The sequence below is a fragment of the Cuculus canorus genome, chromosome 3 (assembly GCF_017976375.1).
Source record: "Cuculus canorus isolate bCucCan1 chromosome 3, bCucCan1.pri, whole genome shotgun sequence".
NCBI lineage: Eukaryota > Metazoa > Chordata > Aves > Cuculiformes > Cuculidae > Cuculus > Cuculus canorus.
In genome coordinates, this window is record NC_071403.1 from 121999203 (window position 1) to 122021769 (window position 22567).

A 22567-nucleotide genomic window follows, 5' to 3' on the forward strand; every position below is an offset into this window, starting at 1 on the left:
ATTTCTGTGATGAGTGCAACAGCACCAATCCATTCAAGCTGGTGCCTTTCAAGTGCAATGAAATGCATGAATCAAATCCCTTGCTCCAGCAGCGCTTAACGTATGGGTCTGTCGGGTACAGCCATGCCGTGCGGAGTATTTGAGCTGAACCAAGATCCGTGGAATTGCGATAGTGTGGGACTCTGCCTAGGTGATTCACCCTACAATGTCTGATGCACATCTCTTCCTCCATTTTGTGCTACTATTGCAACTGCCCATCTGAAAACCATCTCTCTCCTCTTTCCCTCTTCAAACTAGGGAGGAGTTTCCTCTAATTTCATTATTGCGCTGCCTGAAGATGTTTGCTCCCTCCATCAGAAGAGACACAAAAGAGTCTGATAAAGGGGTGTTAAGTGTGTCAGATTCCTCATACAGAAATTCCTCTTTTTAACATAAAATCTACATTAGGTCAGGCTGAAGGTTAAACCAACACATCATCCTGTGTCTCAGAGATGTCAAAAATATATGCCTTTATTACAGGAATAATAAAAAAGAGTGTATCTGATGACTCCTTCACATACTGCCCCAACTTCTGGCATTTCCAAGTCTGGCACTTGACAAGTCCTGAAGTAGTTTCCATGTGTTTGGCGATCTCCAACGCATTTGTTCACCATAGATGTTTGTCATCTCCCCTTGTAGCTGCAGCGAGTTTAGATAAACCCTGTCACCTGCTCCTCAGATGAGAAATTCTGGCAGAATTCAGGTCCCAGGGGTCTGTGAAAAGCTCTCCTAGGAAATCTACAGTCTTAGCTTGACTTGTTGTCCTTCTGTACAAGGTGCTGTACCCAGGAGTGAGATAAATAGATGCAGAATCAGTATTTCCAGCATTCAGCTCTCATGAATGTGTTGATTTTTCTTCCTTTCTGATCCCTCTTTTTGCCCGAGCCCTTCTTTCCAATCAAGAGTCTTAACCTGTAGGGAAACTTATTATCCTTTTCTTTTGGTGGTGGCTGCTTGTTTCTTATAGTGCAGAGCAGTACGTAGCGCTCAGTCTTCAAACCTGTCCACAGCAGTGGCTTCTGTGTTGCCCTGAGAAAGTGGAAAAGGGTGGTTCAAAATTCCTCAGGCTTTAAACAGCAGAAAGACTGAACCTAGATCGTGATATATGAGTTCCAAAGATTAAATTCCTGTAGTCATTCATTGAGTAGAAGAACTCAACTGTAGCCCTTGCCTGGATGTAGAGAACGGGCAGTGATTTTGACAAAAAAAATCATCATTTGGCTTCTTGCAGAATGTCAGGGCAATTACTTTCATCCCAGTCTTGTTTTTTTCCACAGGGAGAACCAATACCGTCCAGATCAAGAGTCACTGCTACAAGAACCCACTGAAGGTCTGCAGCCTATTCTTTTGTGCCATAAACGCTATCGAATGTTTGGGTTTGCACATTGCACCCCTTCTAAAGCAACGCACCGGGAAAACAACGCTGGGAGAGGAGGGGGCAACTGACCCCAAACGACGCATCGTTCTGTGTAGAAAGGGACACCGTCCTGTTAATTCAAATGACATTTTGACAGCAGCATGCTGTCAGCCCAATGGTTTGACCTATACAACAACCTCTAATTATTACTAATTAAAGAATTAATTATTCATGGCAGCACGCGCTATTAGCATAGCAGAGATGTGTTGGAATATGAGTTATGCGCGGTTTATGAATCTTCAGAAAATAGATTCTTTAATAAATTAATAAAGGGGCTCTGGGGTTTCATTAAAAGGTGGCTGGAGGGGTTGCAAGCCAGTTTCCAAGGAGACCACAGGTGGTTTGCTTGGATTTTTTTTTTAGTTAAACTTGTTTGGGCCAGATGATTTCCCTTCCCCCCTCCCCCTCTCCCTCTGTCCTCACTGCTCTTTCCTCAGGCAGTGAGGAGAACATTTTAATGAAACCCCTGTTGTCCTCATATCGCTTTGATCCCCGTGTGGTCTCCAGCCTCCACGTTGGCCAGTTGGAGGGTGGTGCGGTTGGGTTTTTTCTGTTCTTTTTTTTTTTCCTTCTTCTTTTTTGATGGAAAGCTGCAGCCAGCTCTGCCATGAATAAACAACAGAAATGATAAAAGCACACGGGTAAAGGAAAATAGAACAAACAAAGGAGAAAATAAAGGAAATTGCGTAAATTCAAATGAGACCATCAGGATGGCAGTTAATTACCCTGTTCTCTGTCTTAAAAGTAGATTTGGTGGTTGTTGTTATTACTATTTTTATATCCATGTTTGTTTGTAACGTGATGTTTCTTATTATTTGGATTGGTTTATAGATTTTAATGCTATTTGAAAAAATAGGAGGGAGAAAATTTTTCACTTTTTTATTCTTTTTTTTTCATTCTGTCATGACCAGCATTTCTTAACATTTATTTCACTCTAATAATGCAGAAGGTGATACTATTACCTCCCAGTACGCTAACTAAACAGTGATATAAATAGCAGTAACGAGGTTTCTGAGCTCTTGCTTCAACTTCCAGATCACATTAAAATTCCATCCCCTGTTAAGGAAAGGCACATTAAAAATTAAATGTCCTTGCCTCATACTCCGAGGGCTTGTCTTCCAGCCAGTCTCATCAGTGAAGGGCATCACCACCAAGTGCGGTGATCCTTGCTGCTAAGCAATTCCCATCAAAATGAACGGTATGGCTGGGGCCAAGCTTGTCCATGGTCTTGAAGGGATCAGGGCTCCATAAGGATGATCACAAGGGATGATTCATTTCCTCTCTTGCTGCTCACCTTAATGTTATGAGAAGGACAAGCTGCTGGAGGCGATCCGTTCTATCTGAGACCCTCAGGTTAGGACAAGAGGATTTACCTCCACAGGTTATGGGGGGAGCTTGGTCTTAGGTGCACTGCTTTTCAACAAGATGCAAGAGGAGTCTCACAGCTTGAAGCTTCAGGTTCTTGGATGAAGCCCATCACTTCCCATTTAGTTACAACACAGCTTTCAGAAAGACACAGATATATTTGACTTTCAGATCTCACTTGATGATGAGTTTCCTTGAGTTCTTGGCAAGTTGTTCCAACGACTTAACTACTGTGGGTGTTACGTGATCACATGTTGACTTCTGCCAATCTGTTGTTTGGTGCAGTGACCACAGATTATTACAGCTAAAACAGCACCTAAAGCAACAGAGCTTCAACCCCGGGTGGAGCTGTGGCTGCTCTAATAACACCGGGGGTACTTCTCTGTTTTATTTGTGATCATTTTTGCTTATTGTGTCATAGCACTTACAGAGTCTAATAAGAAATTGCGTCTCTACTTTACTGTGTGTGGTTTGTACATTTAAATGGGATCACATCACAGTGTGGCAGCAGTTGTATAAATTCAATCTCCCTGTGTCTGTTTTGCAAACGGAGAAGCAGGACCCGGTCCTGCTGAAGGCAGATCTTCAAAATGAGTGTGGGTGATCCCAAGAAGGTAACCAAGCAAAATGGCTTCAAAAGCCTAAAATTCTGGATAAAATGAGAAGGCTCTGGGGAGACCTTAGAGCAGCTTCCAGTACTTAAATAGGGACAACAGGAAAGCTGGGGAGGGGGTCTTGATCAGGGATTTCAGGGATAGGATGAGGGAGAATGGGTTTAAGCTAAAAGAGAGGAGGTTTACATTAGATCTTAGGAAGAGTATTTTTCCTGCGAGGGTGGGGAGGCCCTGGCCCAGGTTGCCCAGGGAAGCTGCGACTGCCCCATCCCTGGAGGGGTTCCAGGCCAGGTTGGATGGGGCTTGGAGCAGCCTGGGCCAGGGGGAGGTGTCCCTGCCCATGGCAGGGGTGGGACTGGGTGGGTTTTGAGGTCCCTTCCAGCCCAAACCATTCTGTGATTCTGGGAAAAGCCTGCATCCTGTGCCCACTTCCCAGATGAGCATCAGAAGCATTAGGGAAAAGAAGTTTCTCATATTTTCCACTAAGAAAAATATAAAAACTTTTGGTTTCAAATGAAAATACATAGTGAAATTTCCATTTAAAAATATGCAGGATAATACTTATTTTCCTATATGGATTAAGTCCCTGTCCTGAACAAGATATCTGTCTGGGATGCTCTGTAATAACTTTGCTGTTGGCAAGTATAGAAATAAGCTCAGGACATAATTCAGAATTGAGTTCCTAATCCAAATTGGGATTTAAAATATAGAAATAAAAAGTCTCAGTTCAACCCAGACATGGAAGTTGCTGCTTTATTGGTCACCTAAAATTTTAATGAAGTCTAAAGAAAATTGACTCAGAAGATTCTCAGAAAACCGAGCCAATTTTATTTAAATACCTGAAAAATAATTCATATGCTTAACTTCAGGCACGAGAAGGTTTGAAAACCTAATTGGCTTAGCCAATATTACACAGAAAATTAGCATTACCCTGGTCTGTCTGCTGCAGTTAATGAGAGTTGGAGCATGGGCTGAGATATGTTTTCCAAAATCTACTATAGACTCCAATCGTTGGCTTGCTCTCTGCCAAAGTTTTGGACAGAACTGCCTTGTAGCCACCAGAAAAACGAGCAGGCTCAGCCTGAGGGCTCACGCAGGCCATGGCCATGCCAGGCAGATGAGAAGGACTCTTCCCTTGGAGGAAGCCAGCTCTGCTGCTTCAGCCCCACACCCCTCTGGATCACTGACTTGCCCCTGAACACAAAATTAGGATGCTGCATGCTGATAAGAGATTCCTGCAACACCTTTCCCCTATGTTGGTTTTCTTCTTTGTGTAAACTGAAACAAATTAATTGGAACAGAAATTTCTGACTGCAGAAGACAGTTTGAAAAAACTCCTCCTCGTTTTTTTTTATAATGACAACATTTTTTACATTCATGAGATATTTTGCTTCACAATTTTGCCAATATTTTCACAAAACAAATTATTAATAGGAAATATTTCTCTTACATGAAGCCTGAGAGTAGTGGGTTTCAGTTCTGTTGAAGCAATGCACACACTTGTTCACTTCCGAGTAAATCCAGCCCCCCCCATTCTGTGGGCGGGCAGGGGATATGGGCAGTGGATACAGGTATGTGTGATCCTGTTTTGGTGCTCTAAGGAACAATATCAACATTTTCACCTTTGTCCTGAGTCACAGAAGCAGTGAAGTGTTTCAGTTGATAGAGATCCGCTTGTCCTGGAGGAAAGATGCTGACTTCCACAGCGGCAATTTCTCAACTTTAACTGAAAAACAATTGTCCAAACACTTCTATCAATGCTATTACAGCGCTGCTTATTTAATAATGATCTGGACCTGAACTTGCAATCAGGAGAAATAAATGGATATCCAAACACTGAAGTTGATTATGAACACAAATGAATGTTTACTAATACGTATTGTAGAAGCAGTTTTCATGATAGGAAAATATTATCAGACCCTATGGGCATCCATTCCCCACTTTTTTTTTTTTTTTTTAATGAGCTCAGGAAAGATTAAAGCCCTAATTAAACACATATTTTATTTCTGTATTTAGTGTTTTGTTTTGCTTTTTAAACTGCATCCTTTTAATGTAAAACTGGCATTGCTTATATGCCCAGAAGAATTAGATAATCAACAACAGTTTATAATAAGAGTGTGCCAGAACAGAGTATGAAGTTCAATGAAGAGGGTGTGTTCTCCTTAACAAGGTTAGGAGAGATCAGGTTTTGTTCTGGGTTTGGAGCTTTGCTCTGCAGGTCAGTCCCAGGGCTGCAGATGTGCCACGGTTTGAATCCGTTTGTTGAACCGCAGAGCTGGGATCTGTTGTGCTGGGAGGCAATTGACACAGAAAAAATAAGGGATTAAAAAAAATTAATGTTCATAATTTGGACAGGATAGCGACGCCAAACACAGACAGCAATATCAAACCAATCATCGAGCTGGGACTCAACCCTGCTCAGCCTCAGACATCTCTGGCATTGGTGTCCAGAGGTGCAATTTTTTAGATCCCGATGAAGGCTGAGATTGAATTAATTGAGTCAATAGGGTGTGAAGGTTGACACAGTCAATCCTAAAGGAAGAATGTATGTTGAAACTGCTGAAATGTCATCCAAAATCTGCCAAATCCCCTGTCCCAATCCCCACTGCCAGGAGTGGGGCACCCAGTGTGTGTGGGAACACCCGCAGGTGCTGGAAGTTGTGGTGCTATAAACCAACAGTCTCAGTGCAGAATTACTGCTAGAGATAACTTAAAAGGAGATTGTGGTAAATAGCTGAGATACAAAAGCCTGTTTCTGTGGTTGGTGGAGTTAGCTAAAAGTCCATCTCATTCTTTGTGTCCCAAATATAATCATACACTATTTGGAAGTGGGTGGAATGGCGACATCAGGAATTGCTGACATGTTTATACCAGTAAAATGATGGATAATTGTATTTGGACCATGAATAATGCATAGAAAAGTCATCTGTAAATAGGAGAGGGATAAGAACTTCTTATGTGAAATAATCATATCGTCACTAAGACAATACTGTTTATCCTGATGATCTGTATTTAAAGTTTCTAACATGTGGTGAGGTGTTGGAACAGGCAGATCTTACTTAGAGTCTCGCGGCTCTGGAGCTCAGCAGCAGAGAGAGGAAACAAGATGAGCAGCATGAGTCTAAATAAGAGGCGGTGCTAAGAGCTTATATTGGAAGGAGGAAGATTTAAATTAGATATTAGGAAGAAATTCTTCCTGTTGAGGGTGGTGAGGCCCTGGCCCAGGCTGCCCAGGGAAGCTGTGGCTGCCCCATCCCTGGAGGGGTTCCAGGCCAGGTTGGATGGGGCTCGGAGCCCCATGGGGGTGGGACTGGGTGGGCTTTGAGGTCCCTTCCAACCCAAACCATTCAATCGTTCTATGGTTCTAATAATGTTCCCTGGGGTGAACTACTACTGTTTATTATCCATATTATTCTTAGTCTCATGGTGCCTAATGAAGGAGGCCTTCTTTATGTTCCTTTCTATGTATAAAAGCAACAAAATAACTTTCTCAAAGGCTTTACAACCTACACAGGATTAACTCTCATTATCTTTACACAGTGGATGACCTCTTTTCATTTTAAGGAAAAAAAACAAACCAAATAACTTCCTATAAATGAAGGTAGAACACAGTAAATATTTGAAAGAACTTCAGTTCCAATGTAGTAGCTGCTAGGAAGGTCTCAGAATGTCTCTAAGAAATTTCCAGATAAGTACTAATACCACACATTTTTACAGCCACGGAATTGTTGTGAAAGAATACAAAATTTACCCCTGTATAAAAATATGCAGGAGAGATCCAGGATGTTATCAAATAATTCTACAATGAATTCCTACCTACTACTACATTATGAATGTAACATCACAAACAAGAGGTCTGAACCAAGAGAAGTACCTTTATTAAAATTAAAAGTTTGACTGGAGGAACAAAGATTGAAAATAATCAGAATAATTTTTCCTATCTGTGCAAATAGTTTCACTATTAATGGAATCACCTTTGTCACCGAATGCCAGGCAACACAACAAACATGTCTGTAAAGCATGGAAACCACTGAAGAAACAGATTATCCTGTACGAATCAAGTTATTTCAGCTGACGGCAGTGCTGGGCACAGGTGACACCAAACATCCGGAGCCTCAGACCTGGTACTCAGGACTCTGGGTCTGCTCTTGCTGACTTGACTGTACCTCCATTCTAATTCAGTAAGTTTAAATCTAGATTAGCTCTGTGTAAACCGACATCCAAATTGGCTATGGCTGAGGGATTTACTTCATGTTCCAGCTGAGTTTGATTTGCCCACAATGCCTGCGTCTTAAGATATGAATGGAAATTAAAAGAACAGATTCTTGCTGCTATTAACTGCAACCGTTAATGATAACTGCTCTGTAAAGCTGTGCCAGGGCAGAGGGATAAAGCTTCTGTGATGTAACATGACAGTTATTTATTTTTAATCTACTTAATATTTCTGGTTTGTTCCTGTTGCTACAGGCCAGAGTCCCGGATGCTTAGGTTTTGCTTTATACTGCATTCCCATAGTGAGAACCTCTGTCTCCAGAATACAAGTTAATTAGTTCACCTGGATCGCACTTCTTGTCCTCAAGAGGTGCAACGCTGAATGGAAACTCACCTGAAAGTTGATACTGTGACTCCCCTTACATTGAGGATACTATTTATACATGAGGATTGTAAATCCATGTGTTTATCCTTCCATCCATATGCTGGTTTTTAACTAACCGGAGAAATTTTTCACAGGACAACTCGATCATTTGCTGCTCAGTACTGATCCAAACTCCAAAAAGTCATGACTGTCTGTAGTAATGTTGGAAGGCGTTGGTGAAAAAATAAAAGGAATTTTAAGGACTTTTAAGTCAAATTCTTTGTAATTTTTTTCCTTAAAGTATAACGTGTAGTCTGTTAACTATCGGTTTGCCTATAAGATCCTACAGAGGAGGTTCAGAGAGTTTCAATCAGCCGAGGGTTTGTTCAATTTGTGTCTCCGTGGCTCCCTTTTCCCTGAGCTCAGTGGGCTCTGTACACAGACTTAGCAGAGGAGCAGGAGTGCTTGGCTGAGCATGTGTGGAAAATGGAACAGACAGAGGGACAAAGTCAAAGAGGATGATAACACAGCGAGAAGGACAGAAGAATGTAAGCACAGAAGCAAACAGGTGGAATTTGTTTTGATGGTGCCCACAAATAAACAAGACCTTTGACTGAGAAGCCTGGGCTGTTGTTGCCTTTGTCACTACCTGGGGGGAGAAGGGGGTGCAAACTGGGGGAACTGAAGGTAATCATACGTTCATTTATATATTTGTTTTTAAATAAAATGAATTTTAAGCCTAAGGCTGTAAATCATTATCAGTATTTCCATTAGTCAGCCATGAGAAGTCACCGTTTAAACTCCAGACGTGGAGTGTGTCCCTGGGCAGAAAATGAGGCAACGCGGAGACTCATGCTGGTTCTTAGAGAGCTTCCACGGACCCTGGAACGGGATGAGTTGCATTCTGCCCAAGCAATTTATCTCAGCTGAAAAGCAGGGAGCATTGTTCTAGGCACAGTCTAACACTGACAGTGTGATGCTGTCGGGAGTACCTGAATACGCTCCCGCAGCTCTGCAGGCTCTGGGCTGTACGCAGAGGCAGATCGGAGCTAACGTGTGCACTTGGCTCTGCTCCCTTCCCTCCTCCACCCTCTGCAGTTCTCACCTGTTTAGACTGAAGCTCTGCATAGCGAGTGTTTCTCACTAGAGCTGCTGTAACCATAGAATGATTTAAGCTGAGAAAGAGCCAGAAGATCATTGAGTCCAAACACTTAGATTTGTGCTGGAATTTTAGTTGCAAATACTGGTTACTCATAATAATATTTATTATGATTTTCAATTGTCTGTCTCTGTGTTGATGTTATCACTAAGTTTTGGGCGATTTCTTTTACCTCCTGAGAAGCTTTTTCATGACCGTTGTTCATTTCTCCAAATGTTCTTGCAAGAAGAAAAAGGTGTGGATAAGTGAAGAGGTATTATACAAGTAGAGTTGTTTTAATTCTTTAATAATTTAATGGGAAAATTCCCATTCCCACTGAGGGAGTTGGAACAAACTGTTAAACCTGACCTTCTTCTGCATTTAATTCTGCCTTCCTTCCGTCATCTCGGCACTAATACTGGTGACTGATCCCTCCTTTTGTCATGTTGACATCGGTTTATGGAATCATCAGACATGCCCAAAATACTTCTCTCTCCCACCTTCCAATAATCTTAAACATTGATAGGATTTCACACAAGCTTTTTCAAGAGATGTCTTCAAATGGTGCAGGATTTCAGGCATGCTGAGAAGGCTTTTTCTGTCTTTTCAGGGTGGAACACACTCAATCCATCCTATTTTTCATGATACGCTGTTGTCCCTTTCAAATCCTGCTGAAGGATCTCAATACATGGCACAGCCCTCCTGAATGAGCCTGTTGTCTGAGGGGGAGAGACAATGGGTCTTATTTAATGAGATTAGTTACAATAGGAAAAACAGCTAAAAGAAAGAAGGAAAGAAAAAAGAAAAAAAAAAAAAAAAGAGGCAGTTACAGCAATTGGCCTGACTGTTAAACCATTCTTTTATGTAAGTTTGGCACCAGCCATACCTTTTCCTGGACATTTGCCAACATCCTTCACAGTTTAGACTCAGTCGTTGATTTTTTTGTTACAATTTCCGCTTGACTTTACGGTCGCATGGCCTATGGTGTAATTCATTTCCGCTGTGAAAATGCTCCAGTATATTAACACTTCTTCCTGCTTGTAACTTGATCAAAGACTGCCTCTCTGCTTTAATTTACTCTTAAGGGTGATTTTTTTTTAACTAATATAGATATATTTCAAGCTGTGTCCCCACTGAAAAAGGGGCCTCGTGTTCAGCAGATAACCAACAGCAATTCTGCTTACAGAATTTGTTCAGATATGGGAGAAAAACCACAAACGCAGCTGTCGCACACCTCAAAAGTATCCTGGTGCTCTCTTCAAGGGCACAAACACCTTTCAGAAGGTGACTGCTGTGCTGCAGCATCTGAGCAGCTGTCGGTGTCATTGCTTGGATGGGAAATGCAATATTTATGCATAACACAGTCTGGGGATCGGCACTGGGAGTGGTTGCAGTTTATCTGGGTTTTTTTCTTCAGTTTTCTGGGAGAGGACAGGCTACAGTTCTTAGGATACTGTGAGAAGCCCAAGAGTCAAGTGCCTCCTTTTGAAACTGGCCATGGACAGACTCAGAATCACAAACAGTAATCGCTGGGTTCACTTGGCGTCTGAGAGTAGCAGATCAAAAAATAGACCAAAGAATGAATCTTCAAAGAAAGCTATATATGAAAATTCTAAAATTTAACAGTTCCTGGATGAAGATTATTTGCATAACTCTACTAATTAAGGTAGAGTTTTTACTTATATGATACCATGTTGTGGTTTGGTTCCTGTAGGACATGACTTGAATGGTTTCTCAGCCTATGAAAGGTTTAAAATCTAGAAACAACAATCTGACTCATATGCATCCATCTCATCCTTTGTTAATGGACTTTAAAGTTTTCTTCTTCCTTCCTCCTATCTGCACTTTGCTAGCATGAATTTAGCAACAGGATTCAACCCTCAGCTCACACTGACTGAGGTAGCCAACAGCAAGAGCTAGCTGTAATTTTCTAATACCACATCAAAAGCACCCTGCTGAGCTGCTCAGGAGGTTTTCCCCTGTCTCCATGCCCTTCACAGACTGCCAGGCCTTGGCTGCCGAGCTCTGAGATCAAGAAAGGTAGACAAGGATCTACAGTCTTCTAGGAGATGTGAGGGACTGCATCATGCTGAGTTCAGACTAAATCACTGAGTAATTGCACTGTCTTATTTCTGAGCAGCTTCCAAAAACTCATAGTTTGGTCAAATCTGGGAAGGTTTTCGCATGAACAACATCGCTGACCTTGTTTTAGGTGATTCTTCAAGCAGGACTAATGGTGCCTTCGTGATTCTTTCAGTTTATTCCTTGTAATAGGAAGATCTTCCAGAGGAAACCTTGCAAAAGAATTAAACATAAAAATAAGAAAATGCAACACCTATCGAAAAAAAACCCAAACCTGAAACCCTAAACTAACAAACTCCTGAATGGCTGGGTATAAAGTCTAGGAACAGAATTATTCTGGCTAAATGGCTCAGATTTGGGAAAACTCTCAATAGTAGTTTTTTATACTAGGAGGCAATCTGATACAATTCCCAGCTGTGCATATCCTAAAAAGTGACTAATATTTCTCTGCTTCTTAATCTTCCACATTAAGCACTATCTCACTTTCAGGTAATGGTAAGATTTGAGTAGAGGGGACAGTCAGAATCAGGTCTTACTCTACATAGGTGACCCAGTGGGTCCTTTCCAACCTGGTGATTCTGTGATTCTGTGATTCTATGCTTCTAGTGATTCTATGATTCTATGATAGATGGGGAATGTGCCCCCAAGTACATATGTTATCTTAAGTGAAATCCATTAGTCAATTAAATTGGACCTTGGTGTGTTGCTCTTTCTTTCATGGGTGGTATCAAGTTGTGTGATCATTCTGCAACTTCACAGCAGCACGGTTTAAACCCATGCACAAAGGCAAAACTCAGACATGTTTTAACTGTGGGAATTAATTCATTCTACAAAAAACCCCCAGTAATGTGAAGAATAATTCACTAAACAGAAAGCCCTGAAAGGGTCTGTAATCCAGCTATGATAACTTCTATCTGTGTTAAACAGGCTGCAACTGATCCTCCAAGCCATATTGCTTTTACAATGTTTGATAGTAACTCTTAACAGATATATTAAAACATGATATTTTCATTGGCATTAACCAGTATTGTAGTATCAGAGTTCAAGAGAGGGGTGAACAGTTGAGAACCCTAGCAAGCTACTAAACCAACAGAAAGAGTCATCGCGCTTATTAGGCATCCAAAGTGTACATGACAACCTCTGTTCCTTGATTTCTGGCAGTTCCTCATGGTCCATGGGATGAATTCCTACCCCTCTTTTTAATGCAGACACAGTAATAATGCCTGAATAAGTGTTAAGTGCCATGGTAGACAATAGTCTAAATACTGTGTTATGCTCCTAACTCAAAGAATCATAGAATCATTAGGTTGGAAAAGACCTTAGAGATCATCGACTCAAACTGTACCTGTCTACTACTAAATCATATACCCAAGAACCTGATCTACCCGCCTTTAAAACCCCTCCAGGGATGCAGACTCCACCACCTCCCTGGGCAGCCTCTGCCGGTGCTTGATAACCCTTTCTGTGAAGAAATTTTTCCTAATATCCAGTCTGAACCTGCCCTGATGCAGCTTGAGGCCATTCCCTCTTGTCCTATCACCTGTCACATGGGAGAAGAGACCAACACCCTCCTCTCTGCAACCTCCTTTTCAGTAGTTGTAGAGAGCAATAAGATCTCCCCTCAGCCTCCTCTTCTCCAGACTAAAACTTCTCCAAATTCTAAAATCTATTCACGGCCAAGATTGCTGGCAGGTCCACTCCGTGCAGTGGCTCCGTGAGATTCACCTATAACGTAGACGTAGAAGTTAGCCAGAAGCCTGGGCTGGGAGTGAATTTATGGATTGAATTTAACTGACAGGATGTCATATTTGCACACTGCAAACTACAGGCTGAAATGTGCTGCAGTGGACAAAACTCTCCTGTTATCGCCGTTAGATCTGCTCCGAGGGTAGAAAGTACGGTGTGTAGTGACTGAGGGGAAAAGGTGGGATGAGAGGGATCTGCCTTCTAGAAAAGACATTGAGACTTAAGGAGATAAAACCCACACTGCATAAGATTTGTGTTAAGGGCTGATACGGCTTCAAGAAATAACCAAGGGGTCTTCCAGGGAAAAACAATTTGCTGGCTGTATATGAATAAGCAGTCCATACTATTGCTTTTCATCAAAGCAGAGATGATGAGCCTGAATTTCCTGTTGGGAATGCTTTTGGTCCTTGCTAAGACAAATTAGTCAAGGAAATCTTTGGGAAAGCACTAGGTGATCCGTGATGGACCCAAAGCAGACACGGCTTAGTCTGAATTCCTAAGACAGGACCAGCTCTGGTGTTGTGCGGTGTATTAGCAAAGTTACGGTCTTGGAGAAGGCTCATCTGCGCGACAACTGCACAGCTGCCAGACAAGTGGGTCACGGGGTATAAACAAAACTTACATGTGACAGCAGCCACAGTGTAAATATCAAAACAGGGAGTTAACATTGTAGCGTCACAAGGACATCGGTTCTACTCGTTCCATTGTGTTGTTATTTTTATTTTCTGTCTCCCTTTACTGTTTTATTACATTTTCTGTTGGGGGCTTTAGAAAGCACCTCTCAAAGAGGAGTTTGCCTTACAGAAAGGGCCACTCTTGCCTTTGATTCAAATAAAGAACTCGCACACTCAAAGTGGGAGGTTTCACCAGTGCATCATCATGAGAAATGGACGTTTCCCACTTAGCTCCAGGGGTAGCAGTTTTGGTTTCCTTCAGGGAGGTGGGCAGGCAGCTATTTTTCCCACTGCTGTTAAGCACCTGCCTGTGGTCAGGAGAAAGGGAAGAGCATGAATTTACGCTTCCGGTTCATTTCAACAGGAATAATGAAACTGTCAACAAGTAATGAAAATGGAGGAATTCTGAGCAGGGCTATTTGTCATTTGCCAGTTTTGTCTAAAGTCAATTGTGAACATCTGTGAATATTTTTCTGATCTTTTTCTTTATTTCTTTCACACTTTGAGGTACAAAGTAGCCCAGATTTCAGTTCGGCTATTGAGCCCTTCCCTTTTTTTCCCTAATAAATAAAACTTGGGGTTTTTTGCTGTCCTTAACTTCACTCAGTTCCTTAAGTCCATTACTGTCTTTTACTAATTGCCAGTCTGTAGTCATTTTCCATTTTCCATTTATTAAATACTGATTTTTAGCACCTCAGCATGTATTTTATTGCATGCCCATTTGCTGACCCTGGATTCAGAAGGAACGGAAGACCCAAAAACTTTATGCACCTGCATAAATGTACACAACACCGTTTTCTATACATGATTTTTTAAGCCCCAATAATTATCTGAACTAGGTGATGGGCTTTCCAGTTGTGATCCTTTTCAGAATCACATTAATACGTTTTTAGTGAGTACTGAACACACTCCTTGTTTCATAGTTGATATTAAGAGAAATATGAGATATATTTCTTGTGATGCTGAGACACTGGTGAGAAAGCTGGAAACGGCTGAAAAAGCACACACCTTTCTGTTTTGTTATGAAGACTTTTGGGGACTGAAGTAAATAGTAACGGGAATATTTTCAATTGGATCTGAGTGAAATCATGTGTTTCCTTTTTTTTTCCCCAGGGTTAAAACCTCACATTTTAATTCCAAAATCCTACTCTTCAGATTTACCTGTACAACTAATCACCTTCTCCTTAGGAAGGTCTGATGTTTTCTGGTTCCCTGAAGAACACATTTTGAAATTTATTTGTTTAGAGACTGCAAAATAAAATGAGAGAAGATTAAGAAAAAGAAGATTAAAAAGAACCCAGCCCAAACCAAACCAGAAGCTTTGCATTGTGGAGGTGGACATTGCAAGGCTGTGCACTTTTTTCCACTATATATGTATGGATTTCAAAGAGCTGAAAAGCTGAATCTTCCATTTTTGCAAAGAATGAAAAACATTTTGATGTTAAGGCAGGACGGGGGCAGTGATGTCAGCTGCCGGTGCCAGGAGCCTGGGCCTGAAAACCCATTATGGAAATCAGTCCTAATAAATTATTTGCTTTGACTTTTCCCATCTCATACAAAGTAACTGTTCATTGTCCAGCTAATAAAAGAGAGAGAGATTTAGAAAGCCCTTAATAACCAGTAATTAGCTTTCTATTTCCTGTTATAAAAATTGAACACACTAAAGAACTGAGTCATTTGTACTATTTTCAAGGAAGGAATTGTCATTTCTGCCATGGATCCTCCCACAAAATTGTGCTTAATTTTAGCATCCAGATTGCAGCTGATGGCCAGGATCGTCATCATGGAAATAAAGACGATGTAGGAAATGGGAGAAGGAGACAAAAAAGTTTCTAGTTTTGCTTGGAATTGTGAGTTCCACACAGACCAAAAGGAAAAAAAAAGGGGGAAAAAAGAAGGAAGAAAAAAGAAAAGTGTAAGTGAAATGTGAAAGAAAGCCAATTGCTGCAAGAGGCAGGACCCCACCCTCAGCACTGGCAGGCAAGTAAATCATTAATAACAACAACAAGGGGGCATTCATTGTTGTGCAGCAATGTAGCTCAGTGGCTCTGTGCTGTGCGGAGAGAGAGAGACTAATGCTTAAAAAAACACAAAATGCTTCTAATATTTCCTTCCTCCGTGGTAGAAACCATCTGAAATTAATGAGTCTTATTAATGTAAATTGCACTGCACTGTCAGACATAAATATCCCAATACCAAAGGGGCCCATTACCATTAACATCAGAAATGATCAACAAATAAAACTGTTAATGCCACAATATTTACTGGACAAGTTGTCTACACTCCAAGACAGGCTTATGATCGTGTCTTGCTGTTCGATTTCATTTCCCTGCGAGATGCACTAATGCATGTTGTTATGTGCAGCTGGGGCCGCTTTCCCTAAAACATATCTGGTTTCTATTGGGAGGTGTAGAGCTCAACTTAATCACCACTATTTTCTCCCTCTTGTGAAAACTGAACATTTTGGTCTCTTCAAAACTGATCTAGGACAAGTTCAGATTTTTATTAGAAAGGATAGAAACAAGCTTGAAGATTGGTTCTCAAGAGAAAAACAACCCAGCAGACTAATGACTTAAGTCAATCACAAACAGATGTTCTCCTAAAGAGCTAATAATTTTTTTCCGATTTTTTTCATCACAAATGCAAAACACAGCAGCCTTCGAGTGAAATATCAGATTTTTCTGCTGACATTTTTTCAAACTTTGAATTTTTAAAAGATGCCAGATTTGCAAGAAAAAGCTTCAGTTTATCACCAGTAAAAAAACCACAAAAATAATTTTTCAGATATAACATGAAAGAATGAAAGCGAAAAGGCTCCTACAAATGTGTTCCAGTTCCCCCGAAAATAATAAAAGCACAAATTTTAAATTGTGAAAGTTTTGCACGACTTCTGTGCTTTTCAAACAGCTGAATTTACTGTATTTAGAATTTGCTTCAGAAGTTAAAGGTATAGTTCTATGTAACAAGAATTTTATGAAAGAGTAGGGCTTGTTTTTTCTCTTTAATGTGTGCACGTCACAGTTCAGCCCCAGCCCAGAAAGGGAAATGAGAGGAAAAAGACTTGAGGGTTGGAAACTAAAACTATGGCTTTAATGTAATAATAATAATAATAATAATAATAATAATAATAATAATAATAATAATAATAATAATAGCAACACCACCACCTATCTGAGATCGCGCCCCCACCCCTTGATGACTCCACCACCACAGACGCTGCAGAGCAGACATGAAGGAAAGGGTCAGGGCCGGAGGGATCTGGGCTCAGGGACCGGATTCAGGAATACATGGACCAGGAGCAACCAGACAGACAGACGAGGTTCTCACTGGATGTCGACAATTGCAGAAGAGGGTGAGACCCTCGTGATCTCTCACTTTTATCTACGTTTATGAGGCAGATGGAATGCAATCTTCTGTTGCTCCGGTTGGGCTCACTTCTCCTTTCCGTCCCTTCCTGCAGGTGCAGCCCTTTTTCCTCCAGTTCAAGGATGATCTTGTTCTGAAAAACATGCAGTTAGCTTTCAGAAAATGAAGTTACCTAGACAAGACTGAGTTACAGACAGAAAACTGACTGTAATTTAGCTCAAACCACAACAGTACAGCACGTAGTTATGTGGAGTCTTGGTTTATGTCTGAAGACTTCAGGCTTTCCTACTGTTCGTCTGTTAATGGAGTTCTCAGAAGTAACAGTGTGATCTGTGTGAGCTGTTATAGAGGTGATATGGTACAAACCACAGAATGAAGAGAAAATACAAATTGTGTATTCTACTTAACACATTCCAGCGGGTTTATTTTGAAGGGTGATCCTATCCAAGCAATGCAGTTCTCTGATGCTTCCTAAAATTGAGCTGCTGGTATCAAACAAGGCAAACGGGGCTTGTTCTGCTTTACCAGTAAATTTAGGTAGTTTTCCATACAGGGTCCTGACTAATGTGCATCAAATTTTACTGCTTAACTATTATCTGGTATCACATAGGGAAAACAAGACTGTGAATCCCCCTCCAAGGCAGAGCTTATTGCACCCACTCCATTTGGTGAGGATCACGTGGCTTTAGACATTTAATTCCCATCGGCTTTCATGGAGCTTTGGATGTTCTAGGTTCCTTTAGCAAACCCAAAGTCTGTGAACGTGAGTCATGTCTTAATTTTATCATTGAAACACCAAGTGTACATTCTAAGTGACACAGACTCCCTCAACGGCTGACAGAGGAGGATGGGCACCTCCAGAAGGCAACGTGTCACGTCTGGAGAAAGACAGCTAAGAGATGTGGGGTAAAATTTCTTTTGAAGAAGTCTGCCTCTCTTCTTTTACTGTAGTAGTTATTGAGTTACTATTACCTGCTTAAAAGTGACAATAATCCTAAATATAGTATCAATATTGCAGCATCACTATGGGCTCCAAATTTTTTAATTTCTAATTATTTTTAAGAAAAACATCCAGTCAAAACCCCACAAGGCTGTGCCTGTACTGCAGCCAAGCAGAAAGCCTGCATTTTTCTAATCTTCATATCAGTACATGCTTTTTGATTTCATTATAAATTCAAGAACCTTAGTTTTCAACAAGAGATATCTGAGTAAAGGGTAAGTAGGTATGACAGAGGTACACTGCGCTTTTTTCAGCCTCACGGACTGAGTATTTATACTGAGCCAGGGCAGTCCTGGGGCTCAGACTGCCTGGCACAGCACGGCTTATATCTGTACAGCCATTCCCTATCACCCCAAAGCCAAACCACCCGATGGGGGGTGCTCCAGCGCTGTTACCCAAATATGTCATGGGAGTTTTCTGCGAAAATACAGCGAGGCGCAAGGCAGTGTGCTAACAATTTATTGGGAGGAACTATGCTGTGCCAGTGACCCACTGCTCCAGGTCTATCAGTTCAAAGACAGCCGCAGAGTCTCAAGCAGCATCAAACGACTCATTTTTAGCTGCAGAATCAAGGAAGCTTTGACACTGTTATTAACACAGTGATCCACAGCCAGAGGTGAAAGGATTGCTTGACAGAGCCTTGCCAGCACAACCGTGTTCCCAGGCATCGTCCTACCCATGTTTGATTGCACAATACAAATATTGCCTTTTCCAGCCTACGGGCCTCGCTGCAATTTGTACTAATAATAATCATTGTATTTTTCTGGTGCTTTATACACTTTAAACAAGTTAGTCACTCCACTTGTGTGCCTGCTGTATGGTGCAATTACTGAAGGTCACAGCAAAAGCCTGAAGCAGAAGAAGCTGCTAACTCAACTGGTGGGGCCCCCAGTTGACACCAGTTGCCCTACTTTTCTTGAAGTCAATGAAGCCAGCAACAGTTGAAGGTTTATCTCATTTTCCTAATTATTTCTGCTTTACTCACAACCCTGTCCTTCTTTAAGGACTGCCACAGCTGGAAGTGCACAAGAAATAACAATAACCCCTCCAAACAATGATGGAAATAAAACAGTGGGTACCTGCTCTCCTAGTTCATAAGGTGACTTTATACTGACAGTGCACTGGCGCAGCCTGGCAGGGCTGGGTAGAAGGAAGGCATGAAGTGCTGCACGCTGCCCTGAGTTTAGCCGGGGTAGCAGAAGCACTGGCTTCCTCCAGATCATTCAGCCCATCTATCTCGATAGCCTGAAAGAGTATCAGCACACAAGGCTGATAACTCAGGTGTGGGAGGTCGTGACAACGTGACCATTGAGGCCAAAACCATAAACACTTTCAGAAGGCAGTTAGAAAAAATGATGGAAGAAAAGTTAATTCAAACTTACGAAAAATAAAGACACAGGTTGAACTTCCAACTTGTAAAATCTTTAAGACTTACATTCCTGGAGGATGGGAAGGTATAATCATGGAACAGATAGAATAAAGGCTTCTTCCTGCGCTATAATTTTCACCTGAGGATCCATTGTGAATCACTCCCAAAATCAGTGTGCTGTCATGCTCGGTTTGGATATTTAGCTCCAACTCACCCAAGATCACTCTCAGTAAAGCACTCTTTACCCTTAACACAAGAGCCCCGTCTTCCTTTCTGGCTGTCTTCCATATCTTCAGCGGAACAAGTTCTTTCTGGTTCTTTCTTGTGTTGTTGTTTTTCTTTTTGCTCCCCCATCCCCCAAATGCTCATATTCTCCTCATTTTTACTTTTGTTTGATCCTGTTTTCTGTTAAGAAGCTAGATATGGAATGCCATGTCTAGATATACGTGTGTGTGTGTGCATGTACATATATACTGTGCTTAGTTCTTTGCACCGAAGCTCAGCGCTAATTGTTTTTGTGCATTAGTCATAATCACTCTTTAAGCAGCAAAGCCTATTATTGCTGTACTGAGCATTTCAGATGCCCTGCAGATTTGAGTAATTTTGGGTAATGCAGCTGTGTGTGGTAAAAAGATTTTACAATGCCTATAAAATTTTGCCTCATGACATGTTCAGCAAGTGAATCTGTGGCACCGTGTAGCAGTTTCAGCGCTTCTATTAAATACTGGATATCATCACATTACTCAGGTTTTAGATGAGAGGTTAGATGGTCTGGATTCTAGGTTTAGAGATCGTGAGGTTTCCGCCCAGCTAATCAACTCTATTCGCTTTACCTTTTTTCCTAGGTTTTGGATGTGTGAAGTTGGCTCATCTTCCCTCAAATCACAAACCATAGAATGGTTTGTGCTGGAAAGGACCTTAAAAGCTGTCCATCCAGCCTCTCTGCTATGGGCAGGGACACCTCCCACTGGATCAGGTTGCTCAAATGCCTTGGATGTTACTGAATACAAAATATTAATTTTGTGCCAATACCACAGCGCTGCACAATGAAAACACTTGAGAAGATATTTGCAAAAATGGTTCAGTGTAGCACAAAAATACATCAGTGCAAAATAAGAGGAGAGAGACCTGTTCCGCTGGAGCTTAGGTTTTCAATTTCCGTCATGAGACAGACTTAAAACATTCAAATTTCTCTTTACATCCCACTCAGGTGTCTAAAGGTTATTTGCCTGAGTCCCTGCTAGACACTCAAAAGTGTTTTCAGTCAATAAAGAGTTCCTTTGAGAACTTTTCTCTTCCTAACATGGGTCTCTACAACGAGACGGGTAAAGAGCTCTCAGGAGCCACTAGTTTCTGTCTACTGGTACAAGAAATGTAAACCCCCACTACTCTACATCTAGGTATGCAATATTTAGCTGTCTAGCATGAGAAGAACATGAATTCCACCATTTCAATCCTAATCTGAGTCAGCGGGACCAAGCACTAAAACCAGTTATATCACAGCGGTTCTTATCTGTCCCATTCCTATTTCCCCCTAAGAGGATTTTGAAATAAGTTGGAAAACTGGCCAATATTCAGTCTGTTCACATATCATTCCTATGGAATCCCAGGAGGTTAAAGGGCACCAGCAACTGCTTCGGGTGTAGGACAACCCTCCATTGCCGAGCTACTGCAGAACACCTCCAGGTGGCTGACTCTCCATGGGGACAATTCTGCATGGTGACAGGGACTGCTGGTTCTGCATGTTCCCAGTTGTTTGGGGCTGAGAAGGATGCTGGGGTGCTGGGACACCATGCTTTTAAGTCCCTCTATTTAAAAAACAGCAACACCCCCACAAAAAAATAAGAAAACCAACGCAACCCAGTGGTCAGGGCTCCCTGCACATCGTTGTCCCTGCAGAGAGTCAGCAGCTCAGAGGTGTCCCACAGAGAGTTGTCCTCTGGAGAGTTGCCCTGCAGAGACTTGGCTGTGGAGAGTTGTCCCTGTCCCACTGCTTTTATAGCAGCATTCAGAACCATCGTTTAATACACTTTCAGCATGTGAGAGTTCTTTTGTCAATTTTCATCCAGGGCTTCAGTAACAGTTATAGAGTTCCTGGATCAATGCTGTGTACCAGCACATCAACTCAAGAGCTGAACTGAGAGATTTTGCTTTTTTTTTTTCTGAGAAAATAAAAGCAATATGAGTCTGTCCTTATTCAGATAACCACAAGGAAAACGCTATTCGCATCCTGATCTTTTGGGTAGAAACCCTAGAGGCAAATGCTGTTTTTTCTGCTTCTAAAATACCTGTTGGCTAAAACAACAAATGAAAATCACAATCTACTCACCAATGTCTCTAAGGAAAAGGAAAAGCTAAATTACCTGGGTGCACTGCTTGGTGTGATTTTCTCCACCACTTTGAATTGCCCTGATGCAAAAAGCCAGGTTGCAGCCGTGAGTGTGCATGACTTGTATAAAATCAGAGTAACTTTCCTTCTGTTCCCTCCATATTTGTATCTCAGAGCCAAGAAAAGTGTATGATGTAAAAGCAGGATTTGCAACAGCAAGAGTAAGTGATTTAGAAGTGACTGAGGTGGGATGAGCACATGGTTCTTATCAGACCTCCTGTCCCTTGGTGAAGACAAGACATGGCTGGCACAAGTGCGCTGTTGTCATATCAGATGTCCCAAGGACAGTGCCTTCAGAGATCATTCAATACTATGTCTTAAACAAACCACAGGCACAATTATTGAAAAGAAATGTATTATAATTGCACTCAGTTTGTTAAGCTGGGGTAGAAACCTCTGCAACAAGCTTTAATCTTCACTCTATTCTCTTGTTCCCTTTGAATGTCCCTCTCCACCCCTCACTCTCAGACAGAAGCACTCACTGCTCTGAAAAGTTACTCTTCCTTTGACCCTCTGCAAGTGTTTGGGAGGAGCAACCTTACAGTGCCAGAGGAGCTCTTTGTGTCCTTCTCTCCTGAGAGCCCACAGTGCCTCACTGGCTTCTGCAAAAGTGTGAAAACTGACTCGATCCCTCCCCTTCGCAAATTAAGACCAATTTTCCCTAAAAGCTGATTTTCAAAAGAGACACACCTTGACACTAATTTTCATGAAACATTTGGTAAGAAGCAGGCGAGTTTCCACAGGGAGACTCCTTAGTTTCTTGCCCATTGACCAGGCTGTCCTCAGCCTTTT